This window comes from Mus caroli, unplaced genomic scaffold, assembly GCF_978045245.1.
Source record: "Mus caroli unplaced genomic scaffold, Mus_caroli_1 scaffold_17, whole genome shotgun sequence".
Taxonomy (NCBI): Eukaryota; Metazoa; Chordata; class Mammalia; order Rodentia; family Muridae; genus Mus; species Mus caroli.
Window position 1 is genome coordinate 73184290 of NW_028227272.1, and position 27547 is coordinate 73211836.

Sequence of the window (27547 nt, forward strand, 5' to 3'; positions counted from 1 at the left end):
TATTTCCACTTCGAACAAATGATTAGAAAGCATAGTTAACCTTATGAAATCTTTAGCATTGAACAGCTAATAAGAAACCAGCACTTACAAATTTTTTTGACCGTAGAGCTACCAACTAACTACATTAGGTTTTATCATACTGAGTGGTTATTAATATCATCACTGATTTCACATAGAGCTTAAAGAACTCCAATATCAAAAGGAAAAATGACCTTGAGTTCTCAGAATTAAATTTGGTGAGAGTAATTATTAAGGGTTATAAAATATATTAATATGTTAAATGATAGTAAAACAAGCCTACAAACACCTGCCAATTTTAGATCACTGTGAGCCTACGATTGTTGTCATTTGTGATCTGTTTTAATCTCTGTCACAATAATAAAACATGAACCAAAAGCTGCTGGGAGAGAAAAGGGTTTTGTTCTCATCATTGAGGGTGGTCAAGGAAATAACTTAAGGAAAGAAAATGGGGCTAACTACTGAAACAGAGACCATGGAAGAATGATGCTCACTGCCTTGGTCTCTGGTTCTCCACCCAGGTAACTTTTTTTTTAATAAAGCCGAGGACCACCAGTTCATAGGTGGCACCATCCATAGGGGCTGAACCTTCCTACATCAATTGATAATTGAGAATATACCTTACTGCCATGGCCACAGGCCAATCTGATCGAAGCACTTCCTCAATTGAGAGTCCCTCTTCCCAATGTGTCAAAGTTGAAAACAAAGCTTAGTCATCCCAATCTGACATTATTCCTTTAGACTGCTTTTTAGGTGATTTGAAATGTATTAAAGAGTAAGCAGATGGTGGTTAAGTTCTAGAACCTGCCTCCCCAAGGGTATCCCACATGGGTTGCTTTTCTCATCTTCCTGAATTCAGCAGATTTACCCTCTGTGGTATAATGCCACATGTTCCTTGACCCACAAATCAGGCAAATTCAAACGTGAAAAACATACCATTGCCTGTAATACAATCGAAAATACCCTGAATATTTAAAAGACCTAAGCTGTGGCATTAAAATTAGTAATTAAGAAAGTTTGATGGTTAATATTGACAATTTGACAGGACCTAGACTTGCCTTGAAGGAAGTCTTTTGGATCTATTGGTGAGGGGATTTGATGTGTGAAGAGGACTCATCCTGAATGCATGGAGATCCATTCTGTAACCTTCTCTATTGAGTAGTAAACAGCAGTGAACTGAACACCAGCGTACATTGCTCCCTGATTCCTAACGGGCATGCAGTGTGACTTGCTGACACAAACATCTCCTGATGCACTTTTCTTGTCAAGGACTCTATCCCCAAGTTATGAACTTCTCTCAGGTGCTTTGTCATGGAGATGAGAAAGGAAAATAATGCAGAGAGAAATCATACGAGTTAAAGGAAAGTTGAGATATTTGCAGACATAGTGGCATGAACTTAGACCCTTGGCACTTGGGAAATGGATTGGAGGATGATCCAGTACACTCAGCGACATAAAAAGCTCCAAGACAGTCTCAGCTACATGAAACCTTGTCTCAAACATCAGCAAAGAAGAGGCAGAGGTCACATTTGTGTCCTTGAACATGTATTGCACATAGAATATGAATGAACAAAGCTGCCCCCCACCAAAAAAAGAGGCTTTGAGTGTATAAAAAAATACTGAGGGTGTACTCTGAATGTTAATGACAACAAAAGTAATACATTTATGCCATGTCTTATATGAGATATTAGTATTGTGGTCATGTTACCTGAGTTCCTATTATCAGTGATTCATAACAAATTTTATGGATGAAATAATATGGTCTTTGGTACTTGCTTCAGAGTCATAGAAGGAGAAAGATGAAGGAGATGAGCAAGGGGCATGATGGGCCTTCACTTCATGTTTCCTGAAAGGGAGTGACAGAATTTCATTATACAACGCTATCAACTTGTGTGGATAATTGAAAGTCTCCAGTTAAAGGATACATCTTAAGACAGGGCACCGTCATGACTCTTGTAGGGCTGCGAAATGAACAGGGGCCAAAGATTGTTTTTAATTAGGTATTTAATGAGGACACCAATGTGATGTTACTGTTACTTCAAAGGAGGTCTTCCCAGAGCTGACCTCTGAAAGCAGTAACTAAGGCTGAAGAAAATGGAGAGGCTCAATTGATCCTCGCAGCTGTAGTGGTAGTGTACTATTCTATAGTACAAGAAATATTTGCATATCCGTAGTCAAGATATGGTGCTTAGTTATAGGTTATTTAGAGAGTTCTCTTAGTAGGCATGAAGGCATTGAAACCTTCAGAAAGCCCACCAAATGCATAAAATCTGAGGGAGTGTGCCCAAGCCGCATTTGGTTTTCAGTGATGGTAGCATTAAAACCTTTGTGTCATTTCAAAGTCAACCTGGATTTTTCCTGTGTAGTCTCTGTGATAGGCAGAATTAATGACCTCCAAAATGTCTACATCCTGATGCTCAGATAATACACTGATTTATATAGCAAAATAAAGAATACAGTTGCGATTCTATCAGGAACCTCGAGGCTGACACGTCTTCCAGGTTTATGCACGTGATCAGAACAGTCCTTACACTGAAGGAAAGTCAAAAGTAAATTGGTGCTGATGCAAGTGGACATGGCACTGATGCAATTGTTAACCTTTGAAGATGGAAGAAACTAGTCCAGGGCTGAAGAAGTCAGAGTAGAAACATTCTTCTCCTGTGGTTGTTTTGTTGTAATTAATTCAGTTAGTATATGTATATGTATATGTATATGTATATGTATATGTATATGTATATGTATATGTATATGTATATGTATATGTATATGTATATATGTGTGTTCCTCTGTGTGTGTGTTTTTGTATGTATGTGTACATGTGTGTGTATATATGTACATGGACACATGTGTGTGGAGGTCTGTGTGCCTTATTTGTTTTGATAGGGCATTTCACTGTCCTGGAATTCACTGACTGGGCTGGGCTAACTGGCTAACCCCTAGGATCCAGCTATTGCTGCCTTTACTGCACTAGAACCACAAGCACAGGCCACTATGCCTGGCTTTTTATGCAAATACTAAGCATCAGTCTCAGGACCTCAGGCTTGCCTGCTAAGGACTTCACCCACCCAACCATCCCCCTAGCGTCAAGTCTAGAAGATTTTCTTAAAAGTCGCTATCTTACTCTGAGAAGGACAGCATCTTAGCAAACAGTTAAATAGTGGGCCTGATGGGGGACTCGAGGGTTTCTAAAGCTTCATGCATCCACTGCTGTTTATTTCAATGTTTGTTCTATCAGCAGCAAGTTGTCTGACAGCTCCATTGGTTCCCTTTCAGGGCTCCTGTGTAGGATAGCTGCGTTTAGAACAACACTCGAATTTTCCTCGCGAAGGGGTGACTTGTCATCGCACTTAGCCTCACGCCTCTCCTGTGACATGACATCATCCCCTCATTTGCTGAGAGAAATACCAAACAACCCCAGAAATCTCACAGACACCTCACTTTCTACATTTGTCTATCTCATTCGCAAAAGAACATAGAAATATGTAAGAAAGGAAGCATTACCATTTAAGGTCATTCTCCGCCCCCCCCACCTTGATTTTATTTTTTGGATTTATACTCAGTGTCAAATTCTCTAACAAACTCAAAACACATAGGTAGCTTGCTCAATAGATCAAACCAAACTATTCCAACAATGTGCTGCATTAAGTATCCACTATAGCAGCAGCAAGCCTCCCTGGCCTTCAGTGGCCTGCTGTTCAGTAGCCTGGTATTCTTGGCCTTCTAGATTGATACACAGAATCAGGAAAAGCTGATGGCTTAGTGAAAGACATTCTGGACACTTTTGTTTTGCAGAAGAATGAGTTGCGAGTGTTTTATAAGTGATATTTGAGTTACCCCTGTCCAGAGGTGATTCTGAAGGCATAAAGAGTCACAGAGCTTGTGCCTGAGAAGTAGGTCAGTAACGATGAGCCAGCATGAGTCACATAACATCTGTAAGCTCCCAACCAAATCCTCGGGGACCTTTGATTTTCCTGTCATGACCAAGAGTTTCTCAGTCTCACTCTTCCTTTTTGAGATCTAATCTTAATAAACCCTAAAAATGGGTATTTTATAGTATCCAAAGTGCATGTACCCAATGTGTCTGAGTGTGATGTATAAACACCAGGGGCTCATTCACCGGTAGAGATCACACAATTAGAGAAGAAGAGAGGAGTGCCATGAACAGGACTTCAAACACTCACGAATGCACACGCACGGGCAAACACACACACACTCTGTCTCTGTCTCTCTCTCTCTCTCACACACACACACACACACACACACACACACACACACTGTCTCTCTCTGTCTCTCTCTGTCTTTCTCTGTCTCTGTCTCTCTGTCTCTCCCTGTCTCTGTATCTCTCTCTCTCTCTCTCTCTCTCTCTCTCTCTCTCTCTCTCTCTCTCTGACACACACACATACACACACACTCTGTCTCTCTCTGTCTCTGTCTCACACACACACATACTCTGTCTCTCTCTGTCTCTGTCTCTGTCTCTGTCTCTGTCTCTCTGTCTCTGTTTCTCTCTCTCTCTCTCTCTCTCACACACACACACTGAGTAATTAACTAAGATAGGTAGTATTTATTTGCACTTCACTTTTGCATATAATGAGTTGCAAAATGAAATTTAATAAAAACAATCCATGTGGTGATCTATGCCTTTGGGATGTAGGAAAATCTCACTATGTCTAAAAATCTTGAGAATTAAAGATATCTGATATGTAAAGTATGTAGAATTGTGGCCAGGAGCTAATAAGTTCTCAATATCTATTGGCTGCCTTGCTAATTTATGCTAATAACAAAAATCATTATTGCTGAAATTTCAAAACATCTTAAGCAGTATTTTTTAGTGTATAACCTCCGCAGCCATGCATCTTCAGAATTAGATTATTATAACTTAGTATTAAACATATTGCTCTTATACTGTATTTTATCTTCTCTTTTGTCCTTTTGTATTTAATTCTTTACTTTCTGCTCCTGTTTTCACAGCCTACATCACTGGCTTCAACAATCAACAGTGGCTGCTACCCTTGCATTGGAGCTGAATTCAGTTCCCAGCATGCATGGTGGGCAGCTCACAACTTCCTGGGACAACTCTAGGGGACCTGATGCCCTCTTGTGTCCTCAGCTAGCACACACACAGCCATGCACACATACACCTGCAGATACACATGCGCAAAAACGAAAATAATAAAAGCGAGAATTTTAAAACCTCGACCTATGTTGAAGCAGCATTAAATTCGTCAATTTAGAATACTAGACGTGATCAGGGTCCAAACAGTAAATCCAATAAACAACATTATGTAGAAAGACAATAAAAAGCAGTTTTATACTTCTTATAAACATCTTGTAGATACACAAGACCTTTATGTGGTCTCTGAAAAGATCACATTTAAAAGGTTTTATAAACCTTCTTTATTAGGTAGGGCTCAGAACCACAAAACAGGGCTCAAACCTTTAAGCCCTTCTTTTTTATTCTTCTCTCAAAAAAACATTCAAATTTATTACTAGATTCTGATTGGGAAAGGGATAGGCCTTGACTCTTGACCGTCTTTAGCACCATGGCCTCTAGAACAACTGTTTTATAACTTTCACTAACAGGCATTGAATGACACAGCCATCCACATCTGGAGGAGAAGGTCGTGCAGAAATGTCAGCTTGAGTTGATCTGACAACACAGCACCCCCAGCTGATGGTAGGGACCAGTTAGTGTTCCAGGCCTGGAGATCCCACAGAAGACTGCCTCTGGCAGTGAGCTGAGTGGTTTGTAAGGAAATCTGGACAGATAGGCTGATAAAGAAGGCCCTATGATGAAGCTGTGGAAAATGAAGGAAGGGAGCAGGAGAAAATTGGCAGAAGGTGTCAGAGGATGGTAGCATTAAATATGATCAGAATCAGTGGCAGGAAGATGGTATAGGAAGCACGTGATGCTCAGACTTCATAGCCTGAATTCTGTCATAAAAATGTTAGCCAGAGCCTACATAGAAGCTAGATTTGGTGCTATGTATCTGTAGTCCAAGAGCCCTTATAGTGAGATGGTTGGCAGAGACAGATGCATTGCTCAGAAGCTTGCAAGCCAGCCAATGTATAACATGTTTCAAAGACAAGAAATAACAAGAAAAACAAGCCTTTACAAGATCCAAAGTGAGGGCTGAGTCCAGGAAGTTGTCCTCTGACCTCCACAAATGCACTGTGGTTTATAGGCATTCCAGGCCAACACATGCATACATACATACACACACACACACACACACACATACATACATACATATCACAATAAATAAACATCACAATATATGCTTGGGTACATCTGGAACTGTAAGTGATAGGTTATTCAACAAAAATTCAGGAAGAGAATTGCAATCTGATTTTTAAGATGTTAGAATCAAGATGATAATGCACGGTCCTCACGTAAAATTAAATGTTCAACCTATCAAGAATGTTGGGATGAATTCTAAGTTATATGATAGTTAGAAGGAAGGAGAAGAACCCACAAATGGCTGAAACAAGAGACCATATACAAAGAATATTATTAAACAGATGGAACCTCATATAAGTAGCCAGTGGCTATGCCAGAGGGTAATATGTGACCTTAGAAATAACAGCTTACAAATGGTGAGAGGACCAAGAAAAAGAATGAATTCTAGTGACTTTTTTTGATAGGACATAGCTCTCTAAAAAGACTTTGGCATCCTGTTTAGCTAGCCCAGGCAAGCAATGTCTCACTGCAGGGGAGACTATGAGATCACACAAACAGAAAAGGGTTTTAAAAAAGAAAGGTCCAGAGACTGGGCAGAGGAGCCTTGTTCTGAAGAGAGGCTGTGGCTCAAGAGTAGAAATCTCAACATACTGGAATGTCTTTCTGGGGACAATACAAGATTTCCAATTAAGAACGGGCCATCAGAAAAATGGAAAACACACAGCCACTAGAAACAGGAAGCAGAAAAACAAACAAGGTCATAGCTCAGAGCTGTTCTGCCCTATGAGTTTATCCTGGAAAGATCCTTAAAGGGCAGGGAAAGGTGGTAAGAACGGATGAGGCTTGAAGACATGACTGAGCATCAAATGGCTCCAAAAGGAAAGGAGACTACAAGCCCCAGACCCAGGGAGGATTTGATCAAAAGAAACATGAGGGCTATGCACCATCAAGCAAGAATATGCAAGATAGATGTCCAAATATCCATGTTGCAAAGATCAAATTACAAGAAAACACCCAATCCTGGCCTGCGGCCATTATCTACAAGAGCTTATTGAGTAAATAAATTAATAAATAAAACTATTAAAAAATAACGAAAAGAGTCATCTAAGTTTCTAAATTAAGATGTCTACCTAATGCTCATTCTTTACCTAAAACTTCCACTTTTCAAATGATGTGTTAATTATCCCCACAAACCGATTTTTTAATATGAGAATCATTTTTATGAAGGTGACTAATTTCTCCTGGAAATTAAATAGAATCAGGAAAAGATGCAAAGATTTGCACACAGTAAGAATTCTTTTTTTTTTTTTTCTCAGCTACTGCCTTTTTCCCCCTCAATTCCTTCTCATGGTGAACATCATTAATCTGATTCGGTTTTATCCCAGAACCATGTTTTAATTTTTAATTATATATGCAACATTTACACTCAGCATCCTCTGAATAGAGGGCATTCCTTAATAAAGATAAGACGACATGTTTTCATAACCCAGCAAGGTCAGTCCATGAGAAGAATAAATAAAAAGATAATTGAGTAACTGATAGAATCATCAGAGAAGATATGGAGGAAGATCATGTCTGGAGGACAAAATGATGGAAAAATAAATAGGAGATGATGAGGTCACAGGGTAAAATGATAAAGAGAATTGGAGTCAAGAGACAAGGGTACTTGTTCTGTGACTTACGTTGCAGTCTAGGACAAAATCATATATCTGTGCTTGTATTTCTCAATTCTGCCTTTACACTCCTGATTCACTATGCAGGAGCCATAGTGAGCTTTTAAAAACAAATCACATCGTATCACATCTCTCTGCCTAAACCATTTAGCATTTTCTCATTTCAATAGGAATAGAATCTAGCCCCTTCCCTGTAACCTTCAGTATCCTACACAAAGAATCCTAACAATTTTTCTGAAGTCGCACCCTTCCCCTTCTGCCTCCATTCACTGATCTGGTTCGCTTTGTGCTTCTGAGATGTGAAGCTCACACTTGCTAAGGATGAGCATCACAAAATGAGCTATCAGTCTTCTTGTACTGGACTGGTTTTATTTGAAGCCCCTTCATGTTCTACTAGAAAATGCCCCCGTCCTCTCTTGACTATCACATAGGTGTGACTTACTTTTTCTACCAAACTTTCTCGTATAGAAGCTATGCCTTGGTCCCTATGTATGAATTTGTATGTTGTACATGCCTCCCATAAGACACATCCTTGCCTGTTATAGTTATTACTCTACTCTCGCACCCTGGCTCATAAGTGATGCCTTTCAAGTATATTGAGAGGAAAGAAATAAGTGAAGAAGCAAACAAAGAAATAATCAAGCACATTGAAACAAAAACGAAGATATATAGATATGTAATAAATTGAAAAAGTGTTAGAAAAAATATGAAGCCATTATTTAAACACCACAGCATCTTAAATATGTTAAACAACACATACTTGTTTGGCTTTCAAAGAACACCATAGGCTGCCATTCTCATTTGACTGGTATTTCAGAAAAATCGAAACAATGCAAAGACCTTTGTACATATGTGGAAGAGTAAGTGTGAATGTGTGTTTAATCTCCATGCTTTATTTGGGTGAGACTGGGGTGTAAAGACTCATGAAACACCCCCCTCGGAGTACAACCAAGATGTCAACACTCACAAACCCATGTGCTAGCCCTCTAAATTACACTTCTCCAGCTGGCTTGGTTAATTTTGAAGTGGGTAAAGCTAACAGTGCCAGATCACACCCAAACAGTATGACAGGGAATAAGAACACAATAAAATAGTGATAAACAATAGATTATTTCAGAGGCATATGGCAGATACACAGTCTGGCTTGTCTCAAACATAACCCTTGGATTCTGTTTTAGAAATGCATGCCTGACTTACAGTTCTAGCACTCAAGGCACCCTCTGCATGCCATCAGCCATAATTTGAAAGACAGAAAAGAAGGGAACAGATAAATGAGGGATAAGAAAACAAGTTTCTAGCAAAGAAAGATGAAACTGGAATGAGTTGGTGCATGCATGACAGGCAATGGGAGGAACACAAAATGCACAAAACCATTTGGAGGAAGACACAGCCACAAGTAGATTTATGTGAAGGGAGAATGAAATAGGTAGTGGCAAAGAGGAGAAGGGAAGGGAAGAGAGGAAAAAACAAATACGAACATCTACAACATCTAAACACTGTCATGACTATTTGGATATTTAGGTCGTTTCTTTCATTAAATGATGCTGTCAAGAGAACCGACTGTCCCCCACCCAGAAGCTCACCATTGTCAGTTCATCAGCTGTGGGTCAGATGAGGTAAGGGACGAAAGGGAGAGTAGAGTTGAGCAAAACTACATTATATATAATGGACGAAATCCTCACACAACAGTAACTACACATGCTTGACTTTAAAAAGTGAATCACTGGTTTCTCTGTGTAGTAGAGGTAGTTCTTCTGGGGGAGAACAATTCTGTGCTTTAGATGATTGACTGTCAGAGGCTTGTGTGTTAAGGTCCCCTGGGTGGTGCTACCAGGAGCTGCTCAGATTTTTGAGAGGTGGAACTTAAGGGAATTGGTCATTAGAGACATAGCCTTGAATAGAAATCTGATTCCCAAACATCTCCTGTTTTCTCCTTTCTCTTCCTGACCACCATGTGAGTGATTTTCCTTTCCTAACACCGCTATGTACCTTGGTCACAGACCCAAAACAATAAGGCCAAGCAATCAGGTAATATCTGGAACCATAAAGCAAACTAAACCTTTGTTCTTTGAAAGTTTATCATCTCATAGGTTTGTTATAGTAAACTGAAAGCTGGCTAACATAAATGTCAAAAATCTGATAGCATATCTTTTGGGGAAGATTAGACACATGTTTCTAAAATTTTTATCTCTGCCATCTCTAATGAACTATGTCCCATTGTCCTAATAGGTCTTCACTATCACCAAGTCCCCACAGGCTGTTTCTGGAACAGAGATGGTTAAGAGCAGACATTAAAGGTGTCTGGGATAAAAATCGTTTGAATGATGCAGCCTGATTGCACGTTTGAGTAAAGAACTTTTTACTCATATCAACTGAGAGTATCTACCCAGACATCAGAAAGCAAAATGCAAGTGTTTTGTTCAGAAGGAGTAAATTCCTAAATGCCAGTGCTTATATCGACCCACACCCATGTTTGTGACAGTCTTCATTTCTTGATGACATGAATCATCTCAATAATAACTAGTCGAAAATAAAAAAAAACCATTTCAAAATAACATCTAATACACGTAGTACAGAGCAAGATCATCAAATAGAAAGTCCGACCCCTTGTTGTCGTGCAAAACACTGATGTCATGATGATATCCTAAGTGATCATCCTTACGGACAGTTTAGGTTTCATTTAAGCTGTCCAGAGCTGAGGGAAAGCCAAGGACAGTGACACTGAAACCAGAAAGCGTGATTTCCCCGTTACTGTGTCAGACCTTCTCCAGCACTTGGAAGGAATGCTTTGGCTTCTCTCTCCTCCATCTGGGAGACAATGCAAAATAAAGTGTGCCTCCAACATTCCTGCTTTTTAGATGAGCAACTAGGAACCAAGGATGTAGTTGCTTTGATTGGCACAGCAATACAACCAGCACAGATCATACACTTAGGGGATCACAGAGAAGAAAAGGAAGTGGCAGGATTCTTGCACTGTCCACTACCATGTGGCTGTCAGGAGATGGTGCACATGCTGCCTTCACATGGACAGAGAAGGTTAGAAGGTGTTCGGAGTCCTGGTTCTTCAGAAAGCTGCTTGGATTGCTGTGCTAATTATAATTGTTGTGGTCAATGTGTTGACACGAAGACATCAACGGGAGGAAGGATCCATTGTGCCTCATGGTGAAGAAGGCGTGACCAAGAGATCATGAGACATCTGGCCATACTGTATTGAACATAGTCAGGAAGCAAATGCTGAATTCAAATTCTGAGACTCTGGGTATGTATTAGCCTTGTACAATCAAAAGCAGAATTACACAACTCCATTACCACACAGAGTAAGCAGGGGTGGAGAAAGGAACTGTTGGACCAAAGCAAAACAGTAACCTATCAAGGCAAACACTACATTTGAACTTCTAGCTATGCCCTCCAAGGCTCCTAGTGGTCTCACAGAGCACAATGCTCCTAGCAGCTTCACCCCCAGGCTCTTACCTGTAGCATGATCTCTCTCTTCGGCTGGCTACAACCAGCAGCTTTCTTTGAAGAACAACTTATATCTGGGTAGTTCCAGTATCCTGAGTTCACTATTACATCCTAGCCTTCACCTCACAGTGTCATTTCTGTTCCTCTCAGTAGCTCCAGGGTGAGGACAAGGACCTGATGCCCACAATCTGGCCTAAATAACATACGCAAACCACGGTGCGAGTCTTCATGCCCCGCCAAGTTCTTATCACTTGCATATCTGCAAAATCGTCAAAATTGGGCTGATGCTAAGTTCTGTTGTCGGCTCAAGGTATGCTGTGGCCTCCTTCACACCTGCAGCATACTGTGGATACTGCCTGGCTAAACCTGGGAATACACTCCCTAAGACCACACTGGTAGAGCCAGGTGCCCCAAAGACTCTACATCTAGGTACTTTGTCTGCTTTTATATGTTTGAAAACATTTCCGTTGTTACACCATGGGATTCTCAGTGTGTAGGGTCTTGCCCTTAAGACCTTTTTTCTAATAGTCCAGGTACTGGGTGTAAAATTTCGCTTGGGTCTCTAATCTCTTTGCCAGTCACCTCCCCTGTTTATGCTCTCCTTGTCAGCTTTCCAGAGGTAACCAAATCTTGTCCTCACCAAATGCATATTTTCAGATCTTTCTACTCCACTCTCTCAGCAGGAATCTGACAGAGGAGTAAGCCTCTGGGTGGGTGGGGAGGGAGGGGGGGGGTTGGGGAGGTGAAGGAAATGCTCTCTGCCAGACAGTTTAGTCAAATTTCAGGAAATGGCCAGCAGGCTGCCCGATCTCCTTCCAGATATAATATTAATGGCCTTCAGCACAGCCTTCTAAGTTCTGCTCATATCAGTGTATGTTAGCTCTAACCCAGACTTCCCTATACCTCCCAGGAGCCAATTCCAAAGGCTGATGAACCACGTGGTTAGGTAACTTGGCAACGACCTCCCACTTCAGTATCAAACTTCCCTGCTTTTCTCTCATCACCACTAACCAAATGCAAGGACAAAAGGCAACTTGAAGGAGGAGATTTATTTGGGCTCCCGGTGGCGGTGGCAACAGCTTGAGCCTGTGGCAGCAAGAGCATCAGCCTGCCGCTCACATCTCTACTGAAAAAGAAGCAGATGCCCTGCAGTGGTGGCGCACGCCTTTGATCCCAGCATTTGGGAGGCAGAGGCAGGCGGATTTCTGAGTTCAAGGCCAGCACCTCTGAAAGGTCCCCACACACTGAGTTCTAGTGTCCAAATCCATTAGGCTACAGCTTAAAGTAATATTTGCTGTTTTTCTTACTTGGACCACTGGACAAAATGACACTGTTCGACTGTTCTAGAGGAGCCATGAGCACTTTGATGCAGCCACCCCAGCTCAGTGCTGAGGACTTGAGGCTTTTCTTCCAAGCGAAGGGAGGAATAGATCAAGTATCCTGTTCCAATCTTTAGGGGGTTGCCAAAGGATGAAGGTATGGAGACTCGGGGTGTTTTGGGGACCTGGTTTCTCTAGATGTATAGTGACTCTGGAAGGAGAAAACTCTCAGAAGTTTGAGGAGATGGCGTCAGGGAACTGCCCGTTCTTCACAAAGAAACCAGTAAGTCTCTGCAGCTGAGAATCAGAATGTATAAGAAAAGTTATATTCACCAAAAATTTTTAGCACCCCACACAGTCTCTATGTGAGGAGACCACTGGAAATCTTTTCTATGGTAAGCCATTTCCTAGACTTGGGGGTTAGAAGATCCAAGTGTTTACTTATGACCCACATAAAGGAAGAAAACCATGGGCAAAAACATCAAGAACCTGGCCTCCAGAAGCTACCCCGCAAAAACCAGTAGATGTTTACTTTTTAAAAGGATTCCAACTATCATAATGATGTTCCATAAATACAAAATATATTTGCATGAAAAAATGGAGTATTGACAAAGACAGGAAAATTAAAAAGAACCAAGACAGAAATTTCAGGGCCAAAGAATAAAAAAAAAAAATGCAAACTCAAAATTCAATAGAGATGTTCAGTGGGAAACTTAAAGAGAAGAGAAAATTGTCAAACTGAAAAATAGGTCATCCAGTCTTTTCAGTTGGAAGAACAGAAAATAAGGAGCAAGGAACACTCAAGGGAGTCAGGGGACACTCAGGATTGGTTCGGACAGGAGAAGATAAAAATGAGCAAAATCTGGCTTAGGAAAATAATGGCCCAAACTTGCTAAATCTGAAGAGGGAAAGTGGACAGCTACCTTTGAGAACCAAAGAACTTCTAACAAAGAAGGCAGAGAGAAATTCAAAGCCATACACATCACATTAATGGTGTATAAATCACTTTCAATTCAAGTCTGAAAGCTCAAAAAACAAAGCATGAATAAAAATGCTATGAATATGAAATTAAAATTTTAGAAATATAAATTAGGAATTCCCACATTAGCACAAGTGCAGAAATGAAAGTTCTTCACATGCAATAAGGTTGTTGTCAGTAAAAAATAAATTATTATAGTTATATATTTCATATAAATCTTATAGTAACCATAAAGAAAATACTTACAGAAGATAGTGAGAAGACAATGACAAGAAAATCAAAGTCTGCCACTATGAAAATCAACAAAGCCTAAAGGACACCAAAAGAAAGGGAGAGGCTGTTAAAAAAAATCTTGAGACAAATGGTAATACAAGTCACTCACTAACAATATCGACATATAAACAGAATAAATTCCCCAATCAGAGTTCATAAAGAGGCTGAGTAAATTGAAAAAGCAGGACCTGACTGTATGATGCATTGAAGAAATTACTTCAAAAAATATCTTCACTCTACTCTGGCCTGTGTGTGTTTAACACTCTACTCTTGCCTGTGTGTGTTTAACACTCTACTCTGGCCTGTGTGTGTTTAAGAGTTAAGCACACACAGGCTACAGTAGAATGAAGATATTTCTCAAAAGATAACAAATGTGACCTCCCTCATGTCAGACAAGGCAGGGCCTACATGATAAAATATCAAAAGGATCTAATATAATGATAAAGAGTAGATCTATCAAGGATCTGTCATAAATTGAAAATATATGTGTATTTAAGATCCAAACATATAAATTAAAGATGGCCAGAACTCGCATCAGGAAACACAGACCTAAATTTGAAGTATCCATTCCCAGCCATGGAAAGAATGGCCGGGTGGAAGGGCACTGAGAAAACACAGAAGGTGAACACTACTGAGCACCTGAGTATAGCAGACATTAGCAGTGGACCCCAGTCAATAGCACAGAATGAACACTGCATCCCCCCGTAGGACCACGTGGAGGAGCCTCTGTGACGGATGAGAGTATGAAACAGGATTTAGCAAATTCCACATCATGAAATTAGATCCAGTATATTTCCAACCAAAGTGGTATTAGAAACTAATTACAAAAATAAAACTGGAAATTCTTAGATATGAGGATATTCAAGAACATGCTATTGAACAATATATGAAATATATTTGAAAAGATGTTGTTCAGCAGGGCATGGTGGCACACGCCTTTAATCCCAGCACTCAGAGGCAGAGGCAGGCAGATTTCTGAGTTCGAGGCCAGCCTGGTCTACAAAGTGAGTTCCAGGACAGCCAGGATTATACAGAGAAACCCTGTCTCAAAAAAACAAAAACAAAAACAAAACCAAGATGTTGTTCACTAGTATGAAAACTATGAAAACTGTTGAACAATAAATGAAAACATAAAACAAAATAAAAATAATTTTTTAAAAAATCATCTCAAGACAATCGTCTCTGAAAACTGACTTTCATAGTACCAGAAGGTGCTATGCAAGGTGCCAAAGGAGGGAAGAAATCAATAAATAATCCTAGCCAGCTATGATGCCTTGAACCACAACAATGACCATGATAACAAGACATCCCTAAGAGTGCAATAGGGCACACGTATCTTGGCAATACCCAACAGCTGTCTAACTGGGCTTAAGGTCTGTTCAATAGGAGGGAAGTCACATCTGGTGTTAGAAACCTAGTCAACTCTGAGGAGCTAGTGACGTCAGTGATCTGAGAGGAGAACCGACTCCTGTCATGTTACACCATCAATATCTTTCTAACTGCATTCTAGACACTTATCCTTACACCCAAAGATGGGTGGAGCTCTCATCCCTCTTCAAAGGAGTTTCCCTTTGCAGAATATGGAGAACATTACAGGAAGCCACAACTGGTCAAACTATAAAGAGCAACAGATAGTAGGACCCCTAGCCACAGTTTCTTCATCTACAACACAACTCCGCAAGCATATACATGCAAATAACACTGAAGAGGCACAACACCGTGTATTTACATACTTCTTTGTATGTATGTATCAGTAATAATTAAAGGGAAAGAGGTCATGATTTGAGAGGGAGCAGAGAAATGGGACATGAACATTGTTGGAGAGAGAAAGGAAAAGTTAATATAATTATTTACTGTAATTATATATTATTATGTATGTTACATAATTATATAATATAAATTTATTTGATTAAATAAATATATTTATGTGATATATAATATAAATGTAAATAATATATTATATAGGATATATAATTTTAATATATCATATAATTATTATTATAAAATGTGATTGTATTTATCAAAATTAACAAATGAAAAAGTATGCTGAGACAATTGAAACTGAACATTTACTAGACAAAAACTTGTGAAATGGGAGAAATGAAGGATTACAGAGGAGGCTTTAGTGAGGAATTGTTATTATTACGCAAAGAGGAAAAAGATCTCCAGCAACCCAACTCACTCCCCAAGAAACTCACAGAGGAAGACCAAGCTCCTGGGTTCAAAGTTAGCAGGGGAAAAGGGCTAAGCAGATGAGAAGTCAAAGAAAACAAAGCAGAGAAGAGAAACCCAGGAGGAGGGAATCAGCTAAATTGTGAGTTGACTTTGCTTTTGAAAAGGCAGTGGTGGCGCACGCCTTTAATCCCAGCACTCGGGAGGCAGAGGCAGGCAGATTTCTGAGTTCGAGGCCAGCCTGGTCTACAAAGTAAGTTCCAGGACAGCCAGGGCTACACAGAGAAACCCTGTCTCAAAAAACCAAAAAAAAAAAAAAAAAAAAAAAAAAAGAAAGAAAAGAAAAACACATCATCCCAGCCGCACTAACAAACTTTAGCTAGGTCAACCAAAGAAAAAAGTAGAAAAGAACTATTTAAAATGTTTTCTGTATATGCATTGCTCAAGCAAAATAAAAGTAATCCTAGCAAAATAAATTCATCTTTGTTAATATGGCTGCTTGAAATGAGAAATAGAGACATGCTAAGCAAAATAACTGAACAAACAAATAAATAAGGTTTGTCTAATCTCAATGTCTTTTTTTAATAGAATATGAAATTGTACATAAAACATCTCATTTACCATGTGAAACAACAAATTCCATTGCCACTACATATTCAGAGGAAGGAGTATGTTTCTAAAAGAAAGATTCACATTTTATCACCCTATAGAGACAGCATCTATCCTGAGACAGACAGAGAGAGAGAGAGAGAGAGAGAGAGAGAGAGAGAGAGAGAGCCATTGGAAAGCAAACGATAAGACAGTGATAGTCAAAGGTACTCTCGAAGGGGATGGTGTTCACAGCACTGTCTCTGGGTTGCCCTAGCCCAAAGGACAGAAGCCTCGGCTGTGCATCTAAGGCAGATATTTATAATTAAAGGATTAAATATGTTTCTTTAAAGTCTTGAGTGAAGCTACTGGGTCATCAAATGTGACTTGTATTGTCTGCTTCTTTCACTGCCTCCTACACAAGGGAATTCCTTCCTTCTCAACAGTGGCGTTAGGAGAGGCCTCCAGCCACAGAAAACTGTGGCTTTTTACATCCTTGCTTCCCTCCCACCAGACCACACAGAATCAAACACGAGGAGAAGCTTGAGTGAGCTATGCACTGCTGTGGTCTGTTTAATGGAAGCTCTGAGGTCAGAGCCTGAGATTCAAGGGGGATGTTGGGAAGGAGACTGGGCTCACTGAATCATCTTCATGAAGACAGAGCAATCATGCCACTATGACATCACTGTGCTTCCGACACTGCAAGGGGTCAATCAAAATTCTGCATGTGAAGAAATGAAGGAATGTCCAAGGCCGTCTGGATTCAGGCTGGAATGGGATAATTAAGTAAAAGCAGATGTCTCACAGTATATTAAAGTATGAGACAGACATCACTTTTATTTCTATAGACCTCTTTACAATGTTCAATTCTCTTTTTTTGTATCTACCTATTCAGAGCCATTCCTGGCCTTTAAGACCTCATAAGATGTTTTCCTTTATATTTTCTTCCATAGAGGCCTCATTTAAGACGTTCTGCCTACATCCAAAATTTAAACACAATTGTCTTTCTCCCTAATTTCACCAAAAGGATGAAGTTCTCACTATACAATGTTATGGCTACTAAAATGGCATGGAAAAAAAAAAATACAGCCACAGGGAAAGACTACCTCAATGTCCAATATTTTGCAAAATGGATTTCACAAAGTAAATAGGTTTATTTTAAAATGATCAACTTTGCTCTAGACGAAATGAACACAATTTTAGACTCAGAGCTTAAGTTTATCCCCCCAGTGTTGTGGATATCCCTGGGGCTAATTATATTTGATGTTAATTCCACTCTCCTGTGAGTGGTTTTGAACAAGGAGTGAGTCAGCACTCAGGTGATTTCCTGTAAACCTGCTTCCCACCTTAATTTGTAAAATAAAGGAAAGCTGATGATTGGGCAGATAAAAGGGAGAGAGAAGAAGGAGGAAATGGAAGAGGGAGGGGACACAGAGGAGGAAGAAGAAAGAGAAAAGTAGAGCAGAAGCACACGGCCTGGAGAAACCGCAAGTTCTAAGGGCTCTCATAGGTGTGGAAGATGGTAGTGTAGTGGTAGATCTGCCCAATCTAGGCCTGTAGCATGTAATCATATTAACTGTGTTGTGTTTTCATTGTCGGGCATATTTAGGAGGAGATTAACCGTAACACCCCAGCATTATGAAGAGTCAATGCAGCTATCTGATATCTGTAGGTATTTCTTGATGCATTATCACAATGGATGATTTATTACTATTGCATAACATTTTTGTTGCCAAAAAATAATCCTATCCACTCCAGTATCAGCTACAAGCCTGTACTATTCTTAAATCGCTTAGCCAGAACCACCCACATATTTGTAGCAGATGGTAAAACTTCCTACCTCACAAAGAGCAGCCATCAGTCACAAAACCCAACTCCTAGATTACCTGCTAAACTCCAGATCCCTCCTCTAGCTTGCCCCAAATGATGGCCTGCCTCTCTTCCAAATATAATATTTCATCTGTACCCCTGATTTCATATTCTCTCTTCCCTTTCTTCCTGTTCCCACTCATTCCTTCACTAAATGTTTACTGGATGCCTTCTGAGGCTATTTTATAACTGGCAGTATTCTATATAAAATAAGACCCAGAGATGAATCTGTTTTCTCTCAGACTCTCCCTTCTGTTGTGCTTGTTCAAGGTTTATTTTTGAGTTCACTCACTATTAAAATGTATGTAATATATCCTCTACCAATTCCTCATCTCTGTACACCTACAAACCTCTTCAAGTCAACCTCATACTTAACAGTCCTATCCGTTCATTTTCCAACTTTGAATGAGGCATACACCTCCATTCTTGACCTCTGCTCTTCCAATGCAGGCTGGTTTTTGTTTCTCTCTTAGTATTTCTTTCACTCAATGCAATGTGTTCTGTTTTGCTTTCTGTTTCTGTACTCAATATCACAGCCAAAGCAACTTAGAAAGGAAAGGGTGTACTATATCTCGCAGGTTACAGTTAGGCCACAACAAGAAGTCAAGGTAGAAGCATGGAGGTGTGAAGTGAAGCAGAGACGATGAATGAGTACTGCTTGTTGGATTGTTCTTTCTTGGCTTTCTTGACTTGCTTTTTACCATAATCCAGTCCCGCATGCCAAGGCATGGGAACACTCACAGTGGGTTGAGTCCTCCCATCTCTATAAGTGATTAGGGAAGTGCCCTACCGCACACAGGATTGCCTACTGAGCAATCTGATGGAAGCGCTTTCAGTTGAGATTCCCTCCTCCCTGACGATCCTAGTTTGTATCAAGTTGACAGGAGAAATAAAAAGCAAATGGGGCAGTATACTTTTGTTTTCTTGTTCCACTGAAATGTTAGTTATCCTTACCTTTTTCCTGAATTCGAATGAATTCTAAAACCAAATACAGTTCATTCTCTGGACTGTGTTCCTTGCTACTCTGTCTTTCTCTGTTTCCTTGCTGCTCAACTTCCCAAGATCCTTCTCTGACCTTCTGCTATGGTTTGAGTGTCCCACAAAGGTGTATATGTGAAAAGATTCAGATGTCTCTAGTGGTTTGAATATGCTTGGCCCAGTGAGTGGTACTATTAGGAGGTATGGCCTTATTGGAGGAAGTGTGTCATGGTGGGAATGGGTTTTGAGACCCATCTAGCTGCCTGGAAGACAGTCTTCAGGTTCCTCTCAGAACAAGATGTAGAACCTTCAGCTCCTCCAGCACCATGTCTGCCTGGATGCTGCCATGCTTCCCACCTTGATGATAATGGGCTGAACCTCTGAACCTGTAACCCAGCCCCAAGGAAATGTTGCCTTGGTCATAGTGCCTCTTCACAGCAAGGTAAACCTGAACTGAAGCAATGCCCTTGAAGTATTTTATGTGGGAAGCTTGGTCCTTGATATGGCAGTAAAACGTGGTGCCTGAAGTTGAGGGAGTAAGGGTTATAAGAAGATCCAGAGTCCCCTGACGATGCACAAAATATTAGGGTAATTCTTTTATGAGCCTTTAGTACTTCTCAGGTGTTTGCCTGAGCCAATCTCACAAAAAAACTGATTGCTTGTGTGTGACTGTTAGCCCCATGCATTTCAGCTGCCTTATGGGGTTGTCGACTCTCCTCATCAAATGTCAAATTAGAGAGCATCTACTTTTTATCTTTTAAAAAAATCTGAAACTTTCTCCCATTACCTACTAAACTCTCCTGGATTCCTTATCTATGTTTTAAATCCTCAAAAGACTTCCTTGGGCCAATGGATTGATAAACCTGACAACCTCAGTTTGATTCCCGGAACCCATGCAAAAGAGGAGAGAACAGATTCCAGAAAGCATTGTTCTCTGACCTTTACACACTGGGATGCATCTTTGCATACACTTACACACACACATACACACACACACTCACACAAACATATACACACATATGCACACCAGCACATACACATCATATGTAAAAATATGCAACAGTATGAATGTTTTTAGAAAGACATTCTATTTTACCGCCTATAGGCATTACATGCTAAGGGGTGGTGCATATATTAGTGTGTATGTGTGTGTGTGTGTGTGTGTGTGTGTGTGTGTGTGTGTGTGTGTGTGTTTAGCCATGGACTATATAATAATATAATTGGAGACTGATGTGAAAAGATCTGGGGTCCAGGTCTGGAGTTGCTATATTTTCACCACTCTTGCAAACAGAATTGAGCAATAAGGTCCCATCTAGGTTGAGGAGGACCATCTCTAGCTATGGAATGTTTTGAGCAAGGACCAAAATTAGCTGACAGTTGGCAGTCTATCCTGGAATCTACTAGTGACCTGTGCAAAGACAGAACTTTGTTTATAGTCAAATAATGATTTTAAAAATGAAAGTGAAAACAACCAAGGACGTACCCTCCCTCCTCCCAAAACTCAACCCTGGCTACATTCACAGAACCCAGACTCCATCACCCACCCCCCATCCCAAGCACAACACTGGTTATGTTCAAAGAACCTAGACTTAACTGTTCCGGGACAGAGAATGCCTGAAAGCTCCTTTGCTTTCTCTTTCGATTTGCCTTGATCTAAATGCCATGTAATTACCAGAGTTCAAACTTTCTCTCTTTCATTCCTTATATGTTTCTCCTTTTTTATAAAATGATTTTCCTGGCAACAAAAATGATAGAATAGTCTTTGTAAAACTCACTTAATATTGCACCCCCCTCCAAGTTCAGTCATTTCTCTGATGGTTATGAGACAAAGTACAAGCATAGGCTTTGCCATGGAGCCTGTACAACGAGGCCTCCTCTGCCAGTGGTACCTGGCTATCCCTGAGCTTGATGAGCATCCTCATCCCCCTAAGGTCTGTTTGCTGAGTAAAGGAGGCCTGGTAATACCATACTGTGGGTCTGGGTACCAGAGGCTTTCCACGGAGATCTCTGGCCTTGCCTGGTATGAGAGTTCTGGCAAAGGGAAGCTTCAGAAGGGCAGACCTCTTCCCAAGTGTTACAGCTCTTAGGACAGAAGGCTTGGACTATGGAGTAGTCTGCACACACCTTTAGTCCTTCCAGATAGGATTCTTATATACAGTTTTGGGGTAGGTAAGGGTCTGACAACAGGTACTTCTCATTGGTTTGGTCTGAGAGCTTTGGAGAAACCTTATTTGCATGTGGGAGGGCTTGGTGCTGCCCCTACTTGACTGATGACCACATAGTCCTCTGTGGAGGGCTGTGGGAAGCTGTAGCTATGTGACAAGAGCCAGGGACCCAGGAGGTAAGACCAAACACCTTCTGTCCCAGGCAGGCGGAAGTCACTGGGGTTCCAGACCTTTGCTTGACTGGAACCAGGCTGTCTGTGTACGGCCCACCACCCGACACCATATCCTGTGCTGTTAGAATCCACTCTTGAATGATTTGACCCATGATATAGAGCGTATCCTTTCTAAGGTTGTTGTGAACAGGCTCTCTGGTGGTCATGAGAGTGAATACACTCAGAAGTGACAGTTCAGAAACACTTTATAGAATTTCTACACAGAAACTGTCTTTAGTTCTTGCAGAGCTTGGCGGGGAGTATGTATCTAATTCCCTGCATCAAACACTTTACACTGGGGGTTGGAAACAGGTAGCTCCTACAGATGTAACCACTGTCCTAAAATATACTGTGCCTAGGATTGCACATACAGCTGCCTGGACACACACACACAAACAAACACACACACACACACATACACACAGAGAGAGAGACAGAGACAGAGAGAGAGAGAGAGAGAGAGAGAGAGAGACAGAGAGACAGAGTCAGAGAGAGACAGAGAGATTCAGTGACAGAGATAGACAAAGAAAGAAAGTCAGAAACAGAGAGAAAGGGAGAGATAGAGATACACAGAAAGAAAGATAGAAACACAGAGAGAGAGAGAGAAAGGGAGGGAGATGGAAAGACAGACAGAGACAGTGACAAACAGAGAGAGAAGGAAGAGGGAGGGAGGGAGAGGGAGAGAGAGAGAGACCTAAAATCCTGATGTTACATGAGCCTTATCTCCTTGAAACATGTTGTTTCCTCTCCGTAGTGTGCCCTTTCCCTGACATTTCTGTCTGATACAATGTCCTATTCATCTTTCAGATTCAAATATCACCTTCCAATGGAGGCCTTCTTCACTCCCTTAGTTATTGACATGTTGTCCATAGGGAGCCCATAACTAGTTGATCACACCCCTTCCCTGGGATTTATGACATCATTTACCCTTCATCACCATGGAGAGGAGTCATGCTTTATTACTCTCTGCGGTGACCATTTCTGCTGCCAAGTATGGCATGGAGGAGATGTCCCTTCAAGACGGTTAGACACACAGTCTGCAGCAGAATGCCATTCATGGGTAAGAATGTTTTCTTCAGAGCACTGAGGATTCGGAGGATAGACCTGTGAGCTGAGTGAGTTGAATGCTCGTTGGAGGGTAGCAAGAATGCTTTCTTCCTGAAAGACATGAGTCTGCAGGGCAGGCAGATCAAGGAGCAATAGAAAGAGATGCGCATCCTCTGACTTCACCCCTGCTTTCCTGTCTGGCTCTGCTTATCGATTGTAAATGTAGTTACCGGGTGTTGAGGAACCCTGGGAGAAGTTTTCATCTGAATTCTGAGGCGTGATATGCTCTCTCATTTTTTTTTCTTCTTCTGAAGACCTGCTGTATGAGAAAGAGCTCCTTCATGTTCTCAGAGCCCTGAGTGACTGACCTTCTCACAAGAAATGCCCCCCACGTCCTCAGACAGGAGACACCACCTGCCATTGCTGCAGCAGTCTGGATGCAGCAAAATGTGTTCGCATATTTGGTAATCAGCATGAGCGCAGCCAGGAGAAGGGCCCAGCTGCGATGTCAGTTTCCCCTCATTAACACTGGGTCAAAATGACTCTGCTATCTTAAATGGCTCCTTTTTAATTAAATTAATGTCGACTTCTCTGTTCTACCCTGTCCTAGGAATTTTCAATCTGTTACTTAAGGCAACGGGAGAAAAAAAAAAGAAAGTTGTTTGTTTTTTTTTATTAATCCTGTTGCTTGAGTTGTTGATTTCTACAAAGAGTTTAATACAGATCAAACACAGTTGAAGTCCTATCACTTAAAAGAGCCCATTCTGTTGTGTTGTTTGCCAAATGCAGCATTGACTAGTCAGGGACGGGCTGGAATAGACAGATCAAGCCAAATACGAATATACCATGACCTCTGGAAGACCAGAGTCTGGGTAGAGAGAGAAGAAGGGCACGAAACAGTATAAGATCAGGTGTTCTGTAGTGTAGTCATAAAGGCTTTGAGAAAGCTAAGCAGACTAGGAATACAGAAAAGGAGAAAGACAGTCTGCCACTATGGTGTGTATGGAGCCTCCTGTGTCTAGACCTGGATAAGGTAAGGTAAAGACAGGGACAAAAAACCTACATGTAGGGAACAGAGGAAGATCTGGGGGCAGAAATACCTGGAGTGTCCAATACAAAGCAAGGAGGGTGAGCCTCCAAATGAGTTGTGGGGAATGAGCTAAAAAAGAGAACCAGATCTTGTTAGAGCCTGCAACAGGGCATCCAGACTTCCAAGCAGGTCTAAATTACTATGACACTTGTGACAGGACTTTAATTAGATTCATGCTCAATGTACCTTACTCTTCTTAAGGACTGAAAATAAATGAGCCAATCTGGAATAAGGAAAAGCAAGAAAGTTATTCCTGGAGTCAATTGTTCTGTTATTTGTTATGCCCCTACTTTTCTGCAAGAAATTGCCTTGTTAAAACATCTCATTTATTTCCGCCCAAAGGACTTTGCATAAACTGAAATCAAATGGCTGTGGTGGCTTTCACAAAGTTGGGAGAAATTACCTCTTAGCTTGAAAGAAGTATCGCAGATTCTGACCGTACCCTGGTGAAGCTTTGTTCATGTCCAAGGAAGACAAGTTTTCATACTGAAGTAAACTTGACAAAAGATTGCTGTTTGGCTTATGAGAAATTTCTGAGTGCCCGTGGCTGGTTTGTGCATCACTGACTGGCCAATATAGTTAGATTCTTGTAGCAGGATGGTAAGTAAAAGTGGGGTTTTGTTACAAGATCCACTCAGCCTTCCAGCCTGTCACAATGCCTCTGCATCCCAGTGTTCCAGACTGATTAGTGTTACTCATCGTCTCGGGCACCCAGCTCAACTTTTTCTTCCTTCTTAGGACCAGGTGTGAATAGCTCAGGTAGCTGGGAATGAGAACACAGATGTCCTTCGTCTTGACAGAATCCTACAAATCCAAGGCATAGTTTGTCCTTTCAAATCACATTTGTCTTGCATCATTCTTTAAAGATAAGAAAGAGATGGTCCAAACATCGCAACCTTCACACTGGAGTGAGCCTCTGAGATAATTAGGAATTCTACCACATCGTCTGCTCCAGGACAGTCTGCTTCACAACCTAAACCCACATGCTCTTATATGTGGATTGGAAACTGTCTGTACTTAAAATTCCATTTCCCTGGATGGTCAGTCAATCTCTAAGGTGGCGTGTGAGTCTTAGTTTGGTTCTGGGGTCCACGGCAGTAATCTAAATCTTGTTCTTTCTACCACTAATTAGCGTCTGGCTCCCCCTGGGATGTTTGGTGTGTTGTTTGCAGCTTCTAAGCTGCTAAGGAAGCATCCTTATTCTCTCTCTCTCTCTCTCTCTCTCTCTCTCTCTCTCTCACACACACACACACACACACACACACACACACACACACCATGAATGAAATGGAAGAGAAAGAGGAAGAGAATGCATGTTGGAAAATTTGAAGGCGTTAAGGAGTTGTAGGACCCACAGATTATTTGGATCAGAGGTAAACCCAGGTGTTTGACTGCAGTTTGTAGTCATTTGTTTCCGTTGTTACCACTGTATTAAAGTGATTTGTCCTGTACAGGATGCAGATCTATCTCCCTATTCTGTCATGAACTTCCTCAGGCAACTAAGCCTAGACCGCAGCTTAATTGAATATTAACATACCATTAGTCCTAGGTGTATTTGTTTTTTTGTTTTTTTTGTTTTTGTTTTTTTGCCACAGACTGCTTGCTGTTACCTGTCACTCTTGATTTATTAATACCTGTGCACATATGTGCCTATAGATGTATATTGACAATGGATGTAGACACTAGAAATTCTCTCTGTGAAGCTTATTTTGCCTCACCCATCTCCTTCAGTACTCATTCCCAACAGGCACGCTGTGGGCGTTTAGGGAAGAGCAGGATTCCCTGTCCTTTGAAGGATGCCATGCAGAATCCTCAAAGTGGTGAGAACTCTATTTGCCTGCATGTTCTCACTTGATCCTGAGAAGAGAAGAGCATGTTCAAATCTCTACTAAAGAGAACCAATCAGGGGTTACACCTCCACTAGGACATCACTGGAAAAGGTAAAAGAACCCGTTTCACTAATGCTACCTTTTCCCCTGAAAGTTTCCAGTTTTAACTACAGGTTTTTAAAACCATTGCCCTAATGGACCATTGTCCCTAATATCATTAGCTTATTATCTTCTACCCCTTCCATACCTGGGAATCATTAAACTGCCCCAGTTTGTGACCAACGCAAGTAAACCTGAGAGGAAAGAAGTTGAGACATCACCATGGGAGTTGCCTGTTGGTACCAACAATTTGAAGTAAGCCTGAGTTTCTAAATCACAAGGAAAAATAAAGGTTTTTTTTATCATAAACAATTAGTAAGGTCTTCTCTGGAAGCCAAATATCATTATTGGAACATTTCTACATGTTTATAACTATTCCAGAATGAAATAAGAATGCCTGTAAGTCAATCAAGAGAATGTCATTTAAGGTCACGTAAAGGGCAGAATTCAGGTCCTGTACTTGCTGTCTCTATTGAGTTCCAGGAATACATTTACTTTCATGACAGCAATCACTACCGTTGTAAATAAGGTTACTACCACTGACTTTAAAGTTGAGGGATTATCCACACAGCTATCACTAGGCATATGACCCTGTAAGGTCAGTGTTCATCCTCTGGCTAGAAGAGAAGAAAACTGGAGATTTAAGGCATCAAAGGGCTTGACCTCCTGTTGTTTGCTTGACTATCATGAGAACCAGAGATCCAGGATGTCCTTTGACTTCAAGAAACTGGATTCTGAAACCAACTAGTGTCTAGGAAGCAAACTCTCTACACCGGTGGTTCTCGGGATTCCTAATGCTGCAACCCTTTAGTAGAGTTCCTCATGTTATGGTGACCTCCAGCCATAGAATTACTTCACTGCTACTTTAAAAACATAATTCTGCCACTGCTATGAATTGTCATGTAACTATATGATAAGCAGGATATCTTATATTACCTCTGGGAAAGGGTGGTTTGACCTCCCAAAAGGTCACAGCCCATAGTTGGAGAACCACTGCTCTAGACTCTCCAGAAAGGAAGGGCCCAGCTTGGCAGGTATCTTTTCACTGGTCGTTGTATCTGGAGAGCTTTAAGGAGCAATTTCTGAGTGAGGAGTTCCTGGCTGAGCTACTCTGGTCCTGCATGTGGACCAAGGGTTATAAGGTAGCAGGTTTGATATTATTGTAAACTTTGTCTTTGCAGCAATTTGGTATCTGTAACAGCAAACAAGTACTGAGTTTGAAGTGAAATTGCTGCTGTGCTCATTACATGTTGGAAGTGAGCTTGTGCCCTTTAACAGCAGAAGTCATTGGTGATTTAGCATTCAGAACACAAGTTCTTCACTAGTAAGTTCACTTTTGTAACCAGCAGAAGATCTAAACTATTCTCACAGCTTTCTAAAAGCAAGCACCCCTGAGCCCATTTGTCTTGAGGGCACGCACACCGTCTTCATTGAGTTAGGTGCAACACCTTACAGCCACGTGGCTGTTCTGAAACCTAGAAAGAACCTGCTTTCTTTGTTTCCCGGTTTCAGAAGAGTCTTTCTGTGTAAGGAAAATGATTGTGAACTGTCCAGACAAGAGCCACAGGGCCATATTTTGGGGGAATATAACAT